Source organism: Protopterus annectens, chromosome 3.part1 (assembly GCF_019279795.1).
Source record: "Protopterus annectens isolate FY-2018-M chromosome 3.part1, PAN1.0, whole genome shotgun sequence".
In the NCBI taxonomy this organism is placed as follows: domain Eukaryota; kingdom Metazoa; phylum Chordata; order Ceratodontiformes; family Protopteridae; genus Protopterus; species Protopterus annectens.
The window spans coordinates 183,554,151-183,569,793 of record NC_056732.1 but is presented as its reverse complement, the minus strand read 5'-3'; positions in this window follow the sequence as shown (position 1 = coordinate 183,569,793).

Here is a 15,643-nt window from a genome sequence, read left to right as displayed (position 1 = left end):
CTGTGCTAAAATCACTGACATAATGCAATAATGCATGTGGCAGACATAAAGCAATTTATATGAAGAGTGAAAAAAGCAGCTGTTCCTCAGTAGGAACTGTAGTTTAGCCAGTGGGTAATTTATTATATTGCATTTTATTTCACATTTTTTAACCGGGATTGTCTGACTAAGCAAAAGCCCTTTTTCAGCAGAGGCCCAGGGAGAAAAGCTCCAAAGCATAGTTACAAAAAATATAACTGTTACAAACACAGTTAACATTATAATTATTCATAATAAAACAAATGAATTAATTAAATTAACAAAGTATTTATGCTATTTTTTTATCTGGCATTCCAATCTAGGTTTCACTCCTTTACTGCATTTGTAGGAGGTGAATATTTCTCAAATCTGGAAAACTCAGTAACAGATAAAAAAAATGGTAGCATCTTTGTGGGCTTTTCCAGTGGCCGTACTCTAAAACTTTCAAAGAAACATTCATCTGGGCATGGACTGTTAGTGCTTTGAGTACAGGAAGTCATGTTCACCAAGATGCAACAACAGGGAAAAATGTGGCTTCCGTTGCATTACATGGAGTCTCCTCAGTGAGTCTACAGTGTGACTCATCAACATGCGACACTCAGAAATCACATCAGGTATTTAGTGTGCAAGGTGACAGTCTGCAGAGGAAGTGCGAAGACTCATGAACACATACATGTACTGAATCTGAACAGATACAAGTAGGATACCCAAATCAAGACTGGAGATAGGAGGAAAGGCTGCAGCAGAAATACGGCTATAGGCCAGCTGGATTGATGTTCTATAAAAGGATGAGGAGCAACTGGTTGTATGGAGAATTAATCAGCATCTGTGCAGGAGGACCTGTGAAATGTATATCCTGATGCAGGAGAATAAGGAATATATGTAAGGATGTAGGGAAGGTGGTCACATTAGGAGTCTTTAGCACAACAAGACAGAAGATGTGGTTTTAAACTCCATGAGATCTATCTATGGAATGTCTATGTACTCCATAACATGCTAATCACTTTAGCTAGCTCATTAGCATTTAAAGAAATATTCATCATGTGTCATATCCCCCTTTTCTTAAAAGCTAAAATATGTATAAATATATCTATGAGGTGCATAGGATCATAGGATTATAGGAGATTGCTAGGCTATTGACCTGAAGGTCATTTCAGGCCTAGTCGTTTCATCCCAATGTAATACCACAGAAATGTTAGTCAATACCCAAGATTGCATTTAGTAATGACTGCCCATGTCAAGAAGGGTTGTGGGCGCTATCCCCAGAAATAATTTACAGTGCCCCATCCACTCATCCAACTTCCTCTTGAACACTGTCATATAGGTGCTCTGCTTCGCATGAATTGGTAGCCTGTTTAAAAAAGATATGGCAGTTGCTGGGAGATAAATCTTTCCCTCCAGCATGTCCTATTTAAGTTGCAGGCATACCTCTCAAATGTACAGTTTTTCATAGAACTTCCAGATTTTTGACTCATATTTTTGGTCCATTCTTCATAAAATTGTAGTTTTTAGGCAAATTAGAGGCAAATCATTAAAGACTGAAGTTAGAAACTAATGGAAGACATTTGAGTTTCAGACTTCATACCCTTTAGAAAATTCATGCTAATTGAAAACCTGTTTTTCTATCAACTTTTTAAGTTTGTAAGAGCAATATTTAAAAATTGTCCCTATTTTTTGGCCTTCGTCCCACTTTTATATATGGCTTTGTTCAGATTTATTGCTCTAAGAGGTTGAGAGGTATGGTTGCAGGCCATATTTAGGTCCCTGGATCTGACTGCCCTACTCCCATTTGATTTATGAATATGCAGTAAGTACATTAGGTATGAGTCTGAGATTGCTCTGTAGGCTAGGCATAAGTCTGCCCTATGAAGTCTATACAATACAGAGCACAGTGACAGGGACTTTATTTGCTCCATGTAAGGCACATGCTGGAGTCCTTTGATCTTCTTTGTTAGAAACTTCTGAGGTCTCCCCAGTTGCTGCAGGTGTTTTGTATGGTACATCCTGAACGGGGCATTATACTCAATTATGGGTTGGATTAGTGCCAAGTATAGAAGGGTTATGACCTCTTTTGCTCTTGAGGTGATGCCTTTACTAATCAAGTGTGCTACATAGAAAGCCTTCCTTACTACAATAGACACATGGTGGTCGAAGTTAAGGTCACAATTAACTTGTGATCCCAGGTCCCTTACCACATTGTGGGTACTTAGGAATATTACTGTTGATTTGATAGTGTGAAGAGACATTGTTTGTGCCGAAGGAAATGATGATGCATTTCTTTACATTCAGTTTAAGACCATGACTAAGACACCAGTTATTGGTCAGTGTAAGACCCTCCTGGAGTATACTGACATAATTTGAGGATTTAATAATTGCACCCAGTTTGCAGTCATCTGCACAACTGGTCAGCCACAGTCCCTTAGTTTTGACCTGAACTTCTGAGAAGTATATACCAAACAGTAGGGGGCCGGGCTCAGCACTGACCCCTGTGGCACCCTACTGGTAACAGGTCTGCTGGTGATGTGGAGTCACCCACTTTGATGAACAGCGCAGTGGTGTAGCAGTTAGCATTGCTGCCTCACAGCAAGAGGTTCTTCAATTCGGTTCTTGGCTGGGGTGTCTTCTGTGTGGAGTATGCATGTCCTCCCTGCATTTACATGGGTTTCTGCCGGGTGATCTGCTTTCCCCCACATTCCAAATACATGCTGTAGGTGGATTGGACATTCTAAATTGGCCATAGGTGTGAGACTGCGCATGCAACTGTGTGTGTGTGTGTATGTGTGTGTGTGTGTGTGTGTGTGTGTGTGTGTGTGTGTGTGTGTGTGTGTGTGTGTGTGTGTGTGTGTGGTGCTCCCTCTGAGGAAGGTTAGGTCTTGGGTTGGGGACCTGAGCCTGTAAAACCCATACCTGCTACAGAAACAATGAGCACTGAAAGGTGATCATTGCCCAATGTACCACATGTTGCATAAATGGTAAAGAGAGAGAGAGAAAGAGAGACACTTTAATAATCTGTGCCCAGTTTGTGAGCCAGTTGCAACCCATCTTACAATGAAGGGGTTTACATTCAGTTTGTTAGGTTGTCTGTAATAACAGCAAAAACACTGAGGTAAGGCTCCAGGCTTCAATATTTTATTGTTCATAAAAACAAGACACAAGTGCTTTCACCCAGTTGGGCTTCTTCAGGTGTAATAAATCAAAGTACTAGCTCCTCTATTTATACTGATTAACACATACAGCTTAGAGCATTCTTAAAGGTATATTCAAGATACAAGCTCTGTATTAAACAATGCTAGTAAAGTGCTGAAGTCCAAAATACATAAATACAATATAAATATAAAAGCATAAAAGCATAAATATAAATAAAATGCATATAAACCTGTAACTAAAAACATTTTATCTACGCAAGGGTTTATTTCTTAGAGCTGGTTTTAGAGGGATATTTTCATTCAGGCCATGACCTATAGTAGCTTTAAGTCTAATGATCCATCTGGCCTCCAAAATTTCAGTTTTTATCTTAACATCACCTCCACAAAAGCTTTCAAAAACTCTACCTATGACCCTAAAAGAAAATGTATGTTGGGAATTGGTATCACTGATGTGTTTTGCTAAGGCATTGTGTGAACTGCCTTTTCTTATGTGATACACATGTTCCCTGATTCTTTTTTTAAAAGTTCTATCAGTTTTACCTACATAAAATGTGCTACAAATGTTACAAGTAGCAAGGTATACTATATGTAGGGAATCACATCGAGCATTAGTATTAAAGGTGAAAACCTCTTGTGTATCTGGATGTTGGAATGATGTGTTAGTATCTAAGTGCCTGCAGAAATTGCATTTACCACAGGGTCTGCTGCCTTTGACTCCATTTAGACGGGTGTTCTCTTTAAAATGACATAATTGTCTATGTAGGGACTTCTGATTTTTAAAAGTAAACTGTGGTTTGACTCCAATGTGTTTTTTAATCTGTGTATTAGACGTTAACATTTTCCAATTTCTATTAATAATGTCAGTATAATATTGTACGTCTCTAGCATAACTAAAACATAACCTCAAGGGCTGTGAATTTAAAGTGCATCTGTTTTTCTGATTAGTGACATTAGGTTTAGAAAAGTAAGGCTTAGCTTTACTTTTTCTCAATCTCAAGACATTGTTTAGTCCTTGGTTTATAAGATTAGGTTCATAGCCCCTTTGTTTCAACTCAACCTGTACTTTTGTGAGTTGCAAATCAAAATCAGTGGTACTAGCATTCAATCTAGAAGCTTGAAAGAATTGGTTTTGTGCCACATTCTTAAATATAAAGTCAGGGTGCATACTGTCCCTATATAATAAATTATTAACATGACATTCTTTCCTGTATAACTTAACATTAAACTGACCGTTCGATTCCTGTAATACAGTAACATCCAGAAAATTAATCTCAGTCAAAGAATGATTTGCTGTCAATCTTAAAAAAGTCATTGTGGTATTAATGAACTCCACAAAACTATCAAATTCAGATACTGTACCTTCCCAAATCAAAAAGAGGTCATCCACAAACCTTATAAAAAATCTAATCTTGTTTTTAAAATTAACGTCTTCTAAGATGGCTTGTTGCCAACATAACATCGCAACATTAGCATAGCTGTTGGCACAAGAAGTCCCCATGGCAACTCCTTGTCATTGCCAATAAAATTTATCTTGAAAAATGAAGACATTATTTTCTAAGACCAATCTCAGTAACATGCATATAGTTTTTATAAAATTACTATCGTGTTTGCCACAGTCAGTCAATACTTTGGCAACACTATCGATACCATAATCATTCGGCATAACCGTAAACAGGGAAACTACATCAAGTGTAGCTAACAACATCTGTTTACCCTTTACTGGTTCTATATCATGTATGAAAACATATAAATCTTTGACAAAATGTTCGGTATCTTTTAAAATATGACAGGTTTCATCAAGCAAAGGTCTTAGTGTTTTCTCTAAAAAAATGGAGATTGATTCGGTACACCAGTTTCTCCCAGCTACAATAGGTCTCATGGGAGGGTTTTTTAGGTCCTTATGTATTTTGGGAAGACCTTGAATGATGGGTACAGTTGGACTGAATATCAAAAAATAGTTATACAGGTTAATGTCTATTAAACTAGATGTAAACATGTCTTTTATTATTTTATGTACTGTACTAATCATCTTATTGACATTTGTTCTACTTATAATTTTATAAAACAAGTCATCACTCAACAGCAGCAGCATTTTGTTAACATAATCATCCTTATCCAAGACAATAGTAGGACCTCCCTTATCAGCAGGTTGTATTGTAATCGTAGGATTAGACTGAAGATTTTTTATTGCTAAATATTCATCTTTCTTTAAATTGTGCCACTTCTTCCTATCAACCTTGTTATTCAATTCATGAAAAACTTTGTAAGCATCATCAGTACATAGCTTTTCAAATACAGAAAGAACTGAATTCAACTGTGGAGTGAAGGTGCTCGTTTTTTTAAAAACTGAAACTTGAGTATCAGCATTGTTCTCAAGCATTAACTTCAACATTAAATTTCTAGTAAAAGGTTTAATGTCTATGATAATATCAGCTATGTTAGAGTCCATAGTTGGAATAAAAGATAGTCCTTTGTTTAAGACATTATATTGAACTTCAGACAAAATGTGTTTTGACAAATTCAAAACTAGTTTTTCATGTTGAGGAAAGCTTTTTTTTATGTTGTAAGGACTCACCAAACTGTCCGTTTGCTTCAGTTTGTTTCTGGTTATGCTTCTCCCCCTCAGCTCCGTTCGTTCCATCCTTCTCGACCTCGACTCACAGATCTGTTTCTGGTAGATAAAGGGAAACGTAGCCCCGTAGAGTGTGGATTGCCTAAAAAATCAGGTGTTAGCAGGTAAAAGTTCATCGGTGCCCTCTTGTATACTGCCATTAACCTCTCGATGCACTTGGGCTTGAATTACCATAACTTTCTTTCTGGTAACTGCTGTGTCGTTATTAGGGCAATCACAACCTAACTCAGCAGTTGCAAAGCTCCGCCCTTTAGAATCTCTGGGCACGTTCTCAGTCTCGATGTTAGCATGCAAAATACTGGTGCTGTTGGTAGTAAAGTCATTTAAAGATGTATGTTGAGTTAATTCAGACTCACGGCCATTACTGACATTATTAAAGCTGGTTGAAGGTGTTATTCTCGGCCACATGAAAACTTGACTGGCAGAGAAATCCGTTCTGTCCCTTATTAATTTTTTAAGCTTAATCTGTGTCAGCCTACGACCATAGGCGGACACGTTGTCTAATATGTCATTAAAAATTTTTGTTAAAATGCTAGATTCATACTTAGCACAGATATCTAGATATTTTAATTTCACCATGGATAAAGGTTTGATTTCTTTTTTCTCTGCTGAATCCACTAACAGTTTCAGATAACCAAAACTGGTCTGTATATTCAACTTCTGCCAAGGAGAGAGCAACGATGGATCACAGTCTGTTTAAGCAGGCATTTTTAAAATTCTAAGACCCCTGGGGATAATGCCTTCAAAAATGCATGGCTGCATATGGTATTTCTCAAACTGAGTCCATTTTAACTTCAGTAGGTCTTTTTCAATAGCAAACAACTCACTCTTCAGTGCAACAAAATAAATATTAGCAGCATCATTATTTTCTAAAGTAGTGTTTCCACTCAACAAGGGGTTATTTTGTTTGCTCACCTTCAAGATGAATTGACCCACATTATCATTAGTCCATAGTTTTTTGAAGTGGGTATATAATCCAATTCCACATATTCCAAGTTGGAATTAATACCTGTTGCCATAGTTCTGGTTCTGCTGGAACAATGAAGGCAGATAAATAACAGTAAAAAAGTTCCAACTTCAACCAGATACCTCAGAAAAGAAACAAAATCCATAGAAACAGCAAAAACACTGAGGTAAGGCTCCAGGCTTCAATACTTTATTGCTCATAAAAACAAGACACAAGCGCTTTCACCCAGTTGGGCTTCTTCAGGTGTAATAAATCAAAGTACTAGCTCCTCTATTTATACTGATTAACACATCCAGCTTAGAGTATTCTTAAAGGTATATTCAAGATACAAGCTCTGTATTAAGCAATGCTAGTAAAGTGCTGAAGTCCAAAATACATAAATACAATATAAATATAAAAGCATAAAAGCATAAATATAAATAAATGCATAGAAACCTGTAGCTAAAAACATTTTATCTATGGAAGGGTTTATTTATTAGAGCTGGTTTTAGAGGGATATTTTCATTCAGGCCATGACCTATAGTAGCTTTAAGTCTAATGATCCATCTGGCCTCCAAATTTTCAGTTTTTATCTTAACATCACCTCCATGTAAGCTTTCAAAAACTCTACCTATGGCCCTAAAAGAAAATGTATGTTGGGAATTGGTATCACTGATGTGTTTTGCTAAGGCATTGTGTGAACTGCCTTTTCTTATGTGATACACATGTGCCCTGATTCTATCTTTAAAAGTTCTATCAGTTCAATCAGAATTCCCTACATAGACAATTATGTCATTTTATAGAGAACACCCGTCTAAATGGAGTCAAAGGCAGCAGACCCTGTGCTAAATGCAATTTCTGCAGGTACTTAGATACCAACACATCATTCCAACATCCAGATACACAAGAGGTTTTCACCTTTAATACTAATGCTCGATGTGATTCCCTACATATAGTATACCTTGCTACTTGTAACATTTGTAGCAAATTTTATGTAGGTAAAACTGATAGAACTTTTCATGCAATTATACAAGACTAGTTGCATATATATATATATATATATATATATATATATATATATATATATATATATATATATGTATATATATATATATATATATATATATATATATATATATATATATATATATATATATATATATATATATATATATACAGTTAAGTCCATGTTGCTGTATATTTCACATTGGGCCTGGAAATTCACCCATATCCTTTGACATAAAACTGGGAATTAGGTTTAGCACCTGGAGCTGTCTCTACAGAATGTTCACCCTTGGAAGTATTTAGAGCATCTTCAGGAATGGAAGTAGAGGTTGAAACACACTCTGGGATGGAAACAACATTTGGTTCACTCTGAGTTCTAGAGTCTGTATCACAGGAACAATGCTGTGATGATGATTCTGGTACAGGAAGAAGATGGTGGTTCTCTTTGCAAATGTGGTCTAAGTACTATTGCATACTAAACAAGAATAAAGTACTTTATCAATGTCTTTCAGTAATGATGGCCAAAATACTTGTTCTCTTGGTCTTCTCTTAAGTGGAACCTGGGTGACCACAATGCAAAATCTGGATATATTCTTGTTGTAAGGAAGCAGGAACAACAATTTTAGGACCATTGAAAATAATTCCATCTTCCATCAACATTTCATCTCTATAAGGAAAATAGGTTTGCACCTCAGGTGGTACGCTAGATTGCTTTGACAGCCATCCAAAATTAATGTAGTGATTGAGCTTTAGCAAAATGGAATCAGTCTTTGTGTGATATCTGAACTCATCAAGCCTAATGGTAGAAGAATTATGCACTGCCATCACGCCAAAGTCAAAATTCTCTGCATCAAGCTGTTTCATCGTATTTCTGGGTGATCTGGATAAGGCATCAGCCAGACAGAGCAGTTTGTCTTTTGTATAGACCATTTTGAATTTGTACTTTTGCAATTTGAGCATCATTCTTTGTAATCTCACTGGAGCTGAATGCATAGGCTTCTTTAAAATAGTAACTAGACGGTGGTGGTAAGTTTCAATCTGAATGGCTTGACTTGACCAAAAATATAATCGTGAAACTTGGAACATGCAAATACTATTGCCAAAAGTTCTTTCTCAATTTGAGCATATTGAATTGCAGTTTGGGTAAGTGTTCTAGATGCATAGGCTACTGGTCTGCCCTATTCTTAGGTTCATAGGTGTGTACTAGGCTAATGGCCCTGGTGCCTTTACAAGCCTAGCCCATAGAAGTGCCCTGGCATCATGCTGCCTGACATTAGTTCCCAGTGTCTCTATCAAGTAGATCCACTGGAGTGATCCCCAGGGTAAACTTTCTATTTCCTATCCACTCATCCAGATTTCTCTTGAAGAGGGCCAGTGAGGTGCCCTGCTTGACATGTATGGGAAGTCTATTCCATAGCATGGGCAGTCTCTGGGTTATGAACCTGTCCCTCCAGCATGTTCTGTTGATTGTGGTAATGAGGTTGAGGTCTCTGGAGTGTGTGGTGCGGAGGGATTGGGATTTCTTTAGATGTAGCATTTCTAAAAGAGCTGGGTCAGACATGACTTTGTAAGTCAAGCAGAGATAGCCTCTTAGTACATGATATGAGACAGAGAATAGCTGGAGTTTTTTGAGTCTGTCCATGTAGGACATGCGTTTAAGGCCTAGAATCCTCTTTGTGAGGTACTTTTGTGGCCTTTCCAACTGTTGCATGTGTCTAGTGATGTGCATTCCAAATGGGGCATTATACTTGATGATTGGCCTAATGAGGGAAGAGTAGAGAGAGATGATGACCTCTTTCTTCCTGGATGCAAAACCCTTGGTAATGAAATGTGGCACATAGAAGGACTTTCTGACCACAGTGTCAATGTGGTGGTTGAAGGAGAGGTTGCTGTCAACCTGTGTCCCTAGATCTCTTATAACACCTTCAGTGTTCAGTGGGCTCCCTTCGATGTGGTAATTATTGGGAACTGAGTTCTTCCCAAAGGAGATGACAATGCATTTTTTGGCATTAAGCATAAGGCCATGGTTTCGACACCAGTCATTAGTCTCAGTGAGGCCTTTCTGTAGGATGTCTACATCACTTGGGGAGTTAGTAATGGCTCCCAACTTGCAGTCGTCTGTGAACTTAGTCAGCCAGAGTCCTTCTGTGTTGGCCTGGACTTCTGAGAAGTAGATGACAAACAGGAGAGGACCCAGGACTGATCCCTGTGGGACTCCACTCATGATTGGTCGACAGTCTGACTTGTAGTCCACTACTTTCACACTGTGGGTTCTATCTGTGAGTCAGTTTGCAACCCACCTAGTCATATAGGGGTTGACGCCTAATTTGGTGAGTTTATCAATAATTCCTGAGTGGGGAATGGTATCAAAGGCCTTGGCCAGATCGAGGTAGGCTGTATAAACTGCCTTGCCCTCATCCACAGCTCTGGTGACTGACTCAAAGAAGTCAACCAGGTTGAGCAGGCATGATCTACCTTTCACAAAACCGAATTGAGTGGGATCTAGAGTTTGGAGATTCCCTATATCCTTTTTAATTAGGTCCATGATGATGTGCTCTATAGCCTTACAAATCAGACTCATCAGGTTAATGGGGTGATAATTCCCAGAGTCTGTAGTCGCTCTGCCTTTATGGAGATGGATGACTATAGAAGTGCACCATTCAGTAGGGACAATGTCTGAGGTGAGGCTGTGATTGAACAAGGTACACAGATGTGTTGCCAGTTCACTTTGTAGTTCATGTAGAACACATCCAGGAATATTGTCAGGTCCCATAGAAACTGTATTCTTGGCCTTGGAAAATGCAGCTTTAACCTGTGCTGCAGTAATGCTGGGGCCCTGGCATTCCTCCTGTATTGTGATTGGTCCTTTGGGGGGGGGTAAAGTTGGCACTGAATCTGTCGACCAGTATGTTGGCAATATCTGCCTGCTCAGTATAGGAGGTACCATTGTGCAGCAACTCAGAACAAACCTGGGTATTGCCATGGAGATTCTTGATATAACTATAGTAGGCTTTGTGGGTTTTTTTAGTGTCTGATGCAATTCTGCCTTTATAGCTGGCTTTAGAGATTTTGATGAGGGATCTCAACCTTTTGTTGAGGCTAATAAGGGAGTTTTTCCAGTCTTGGAATTTCACCATTTTCTGCAACAGTTTCTTCTTTCTATTGTAGAGTTTATTAATGGCAGGGGACCACCAGATTGGCTTCCTTTTTTGGAGGAGAGTGTCTTGGTTCTGTTGGGTATGGCTAGTTCCATGCATTTATGTATGTGTTTGTACAGTGCATTGGAGTATGATTCAGCAGTCATGCATCTATTTTCCATTGACATGGGTGCCATGAAGTTATCTACCTCTGTTTTTAGGAGCCCAAAGTCAGCTTTGGAGAAGTTTTTCATGGTGGTTTCCTTTGTGGGGGTGTGGCTGAGATGTGGATTTCCATGGTGATTAGTTTGTGGTCGGAACTAACCGGGGGGAATTGACTATTGGTGTAGAGCAATGGTTGCCCATGTTAGTAATAACCAGGTCAAGGATATTGATTCCTCTAGTGGAGGTAAGAATGAGCTGGTCCAAGGCATTGGAATTGATGAATTCCAGGAAGCATTGGAGCAGTGTATTGGTGCATGAGCAGTTTTCCCAGTTGATGGAGGGGGTAGTTGAAGTCACCTAGTATGAGAGTGTTGGGTTGGAGCCTAATAGTTTCCAGGGTGCTTAGGAATGTGGAGTGAGAGTCTTGGGACATGGTTGGGGGCCTATAGTAGGCTATGACCTGAATCGCCATCTTACCCAATGTTAGTTGTACCTGAAGTATCTCAGATGCATTATGCTGCGTTACCAGTCTGGAGGTGTGCATATCCTTTATGGATATGGAGACACCACCGCCTTTGGAGCATCGGTCCATGATCTGGGGCCAAAAGGTGTGGAATGAGTTATAACCTGGTAGTGGATGGGTGCTTTCTGCTGCTTTAAACCAGGTCTCTGTTACAGCACAAATGTCAATGTTCTCCATTTTGAGGAGTGCTTTGAGCAAGTGCATCTTGAGATTTAGACTTCTAGCGTTGAGCAGCATGACCTCCAGATTGCATTTATTTATAGCTGTTACAGTGGTAATTTGGTCTTTAGAACATCACCTAAAAAGGCACTATAGGGGTGGCAAGAGCCTTAGCCAGTATCCGGAAACCCAGGGGAGACAGATGCAGGCCATCTCTAGCAAAGCATTGAGGTGTGTTAATCATGTCATCCCAAACAGACTGATACTGGATCCCCTTATAATAACACCAGAAACTTAGCCAATTGTTGGAGTCAATCATTTTCTGCTTGTACTGCGGTATCATTCAGTAGGATGCTGCTCAGGGCTAGGGTCATACCTGCCTGGCCACATAATCGAAACTCCTTCATGTATCTTTTCATGTAGTCCATGGAGGTGCATCTCAGGTCATTCACACCCACATGGACAGTGACAGAGTCATACTTGCACTTGTTGTGGAGTGACCTGAGTGTGCTTGTTATGTGTCAGATTCTGGCACCTGATAGACTGCTGACTGTTACCTTCTCCTTATTCAACCTACTGAGTGGGACATCAATGTGCCTCACTATTGAGTCACCTATGATTAGTGTATTGGGCAAGCTGTTTTGTCTTAGGGGCTTAGGTTGAGGGGGCAGCTATGTTTAAGTGAGATATGTGTCTTGTGGTTTGTGCTGTGCTGTGGTGGTTGAGTGCATTTCTTCCTTGGAGGTTTCTGCTGTTTGAGTAGATTTCTGTTGAGAGCCTCCACAAAGGTGAGTGTGTGGTTTGTGTTTTTATGCAAGAACTGTGATGGTGGGTGTTCTGCAGGGTTATGTGTTGCAGGTGTTGTGGTGCAGGTGTTGACCTTCTCCTCTTGACCAGCTATTCTGGTCTTGGCTTGAGAGTGCATGGCTTTCAATTTGGATATATAAGTGCTTCTGTCACAAGTCTGAGTGTTGGGAGGTAAGTGGAGAGGGCTTACTGTGTACATGAGGAAGTTTCTACACTGCCTCAGAATGCCCAAGTTCACCAGGTTAATAGGAGAAAGCACAGGGAACTGACCTTTAGACATGCCAGGTGAGATGGTCATTATTACTAAGTAATGGAGCTGTTTCCTTATTTAGTCCTTTTACAGAAAAAATGTCCCTCAAGGTGTCTGAGTCTGTACAGGGCACTGCCAAGCACCTGAGGGGAAACTAATAGGTAGACCCTGAAACTTTAAGGATGAAGGATTTAGCAGATATTCTGAAGTTAAAAAGAAATCAAGCAGTACTTGCTGAAAAATAATGAATTAGCTTGTCAAGAATGATGAAAAGAGGGGAATTGCATGAATGGCTACTGCCTGGCTACTACTACTGCTGGTCTCAGCACAACTTCACTCTGTTGGGTGGCTTCAGAAAAACTGGAACTAAGATAAGCACTTATGTGATGAACGTCTTTGGTAACAGAAAGCAGAGTCACTCTCAAACTGTCTTTGAGACCCAGTAAAGACTGTACTGGTCTTCGGACTCCATAAAATAACAAGCTGTAACAATTCTTGGCCAAATAACATGAAAGCACTACTAAACCTTCTGTTTGAATTTCTTCACCTGCATAAACAACAAGTTTCACACTACTGGCCACATTGAGTTGCTCATTAGTTCTCACTTTAGCAAATGTGTCTGCAGATATAACATTACACTTTGAACCAGTGACTACTTTAAGCTCTGTGGATTTACCATTGATCTGGACAGTACAAAACACTTTGTTTTTTTTTCCAATAAATTTACTGCATCAACACACACACACACACACACACACACACACACACACACACACACACACACACACACACACACACACACACACACTAACTTTACCCCTTACCTAACCCTTACCCTAATCCTATAACACTCACGTGCATACACACACAAACAAAATACTTCCTCCTACTTAACCCTTGCCCTAACCCTAAAACACATAGATAGATAGATAGATAGATAGATAGATAGATAGATAGATAGATAGATAGATAAAAATATAGACATACAGAGAGAGAGAAAGAGAGAGTGATGCACATACACACACACACACACACACACACACACACACACACACACACACACACACACACACACACACATATTCCTAGAAGTTACTAAGAAATAAACTGAAAGCACCTAAAAAACAGTATCTCAAAGGAACATTATTAAAGCCTAAATGATAAAAACATAGTTGTACATAAAGCTGCTTCACTTTTGATGCTGTCACTACTAAAAATGTCTAAAGCTGTGTTTGTGTCGGAGAGGGAGGGTCAGACCCTCTGCAAACTCCAGCAATGAAACTGGTCTCATTCCACAGTTGCACATTTTCCAAGATGTGTGCAATGCAAAAATTAACCTTAGCATTCATTTCTAAAGCTATGTGAGCTGACAGTGTGAATAATTAAGTAAGGAGGTGTGGCAGTGCAGAGATACAAGACTGCATGTGTACAGTTATACACTATAGTCACGCAGATGTACGCATTCCAATGCAGTGCTCAGCTTTTATTATTTCATTTGAACTGATCTAATCTATCAACTGCATACAATTATGATGGCAAGCTCTCCAAAAGGATCTTACTACTGCCTACAAAAAGGAGTAAATACAGTATTACTTTTTATGATGTTTACCCAGTAGACAAATACATTACTTTTTTTCATGTTGCTGGTTTATTGTCAGTTCACCTGACATGACTTCCACATCACCTTTCCCAAGAATATCTTTGTTTGTTTTCCTGCCTCACCCAGTTTTGCACTCCTTCTCTGTGTTGATGCGACCAAATTATTTTGTTTACTTTAAACTTAAATTGCCATGTTGTGTAATAAGCACATAAATCTAATCAACAAATGAGCAACATTATTTTATTAGAATCTACATTACATGTCAGCCAAAAGATTTTTTCACTTCTCTACTGACCAGCACGTTTTCTATAATTAATTATGACTAATGATGTCCCTAGCTAGGAACTCTTCAGTGACCCATTACCTGTATCAGTAGTGTGAGTAACATCTGTTGTATGACATTATTAGTTTTTATTCATTTTATGGGTAAATGAACCATACCACTAGGTCTCATTCTAGTCACAAACTACTTACAGACTGAAATAAGAACATATTCATTATGGAATGCAAAAGTATTAGATGTTTCTTAAAGCCAAGCTATAAAAGTTAGAAACATTTTCCTAATGCTGCTAAATACATCAAGATGTTGCCATGATGTCAGACTCGTCTGTATGGACTATCATTTGAGGTATAACAAAATGATTGAATTAGTAGCGCTATAATATTAACAGAATACCATTTCAAATAGTAATGCATCATAGATATATCTGTTAAACTGTGCTGTGTGGTATAAACAGAGGAACCATCTTTTTTTCCCTAAATAACTAAGGTGTAATCCTGACCATTAGCTTACTATGCAGATGTGAACAGTGATGTAATTGCAATGTCTTATATAGTACTGTAGTAAAAAGGAAGGTGCTGAGGAACAAACTGGTAGCCAACTGAACTTTTCTAGGAAGATACAATGATATGTTAGTGGACTTGCCAGATATGCAAAGTAACATATTTTATTCTCTAGGGATTGTAATAACTGCAATTTCACTGCAGAGGGAAGTGACTTTATAGAGAGCCTGTATTTTAATATGGCCATGAAAACATCCCCATCTATGACTTGATGTGCTTCATAAAACAGCAGAAAGAACATTTTGGTACCACATTTTCTCTTACATTTTATTAGTCTTTACTTCTTTAATTTTACTTTATTTTAAATAGATTTTATAAAGCATATTATAAGCATAAGTGAAAACGAAACTAATACAAATGTGGGAAAATAACTAAAGAAATAAAAAGCGAGAAAGAGAAATGATTGGAGGAA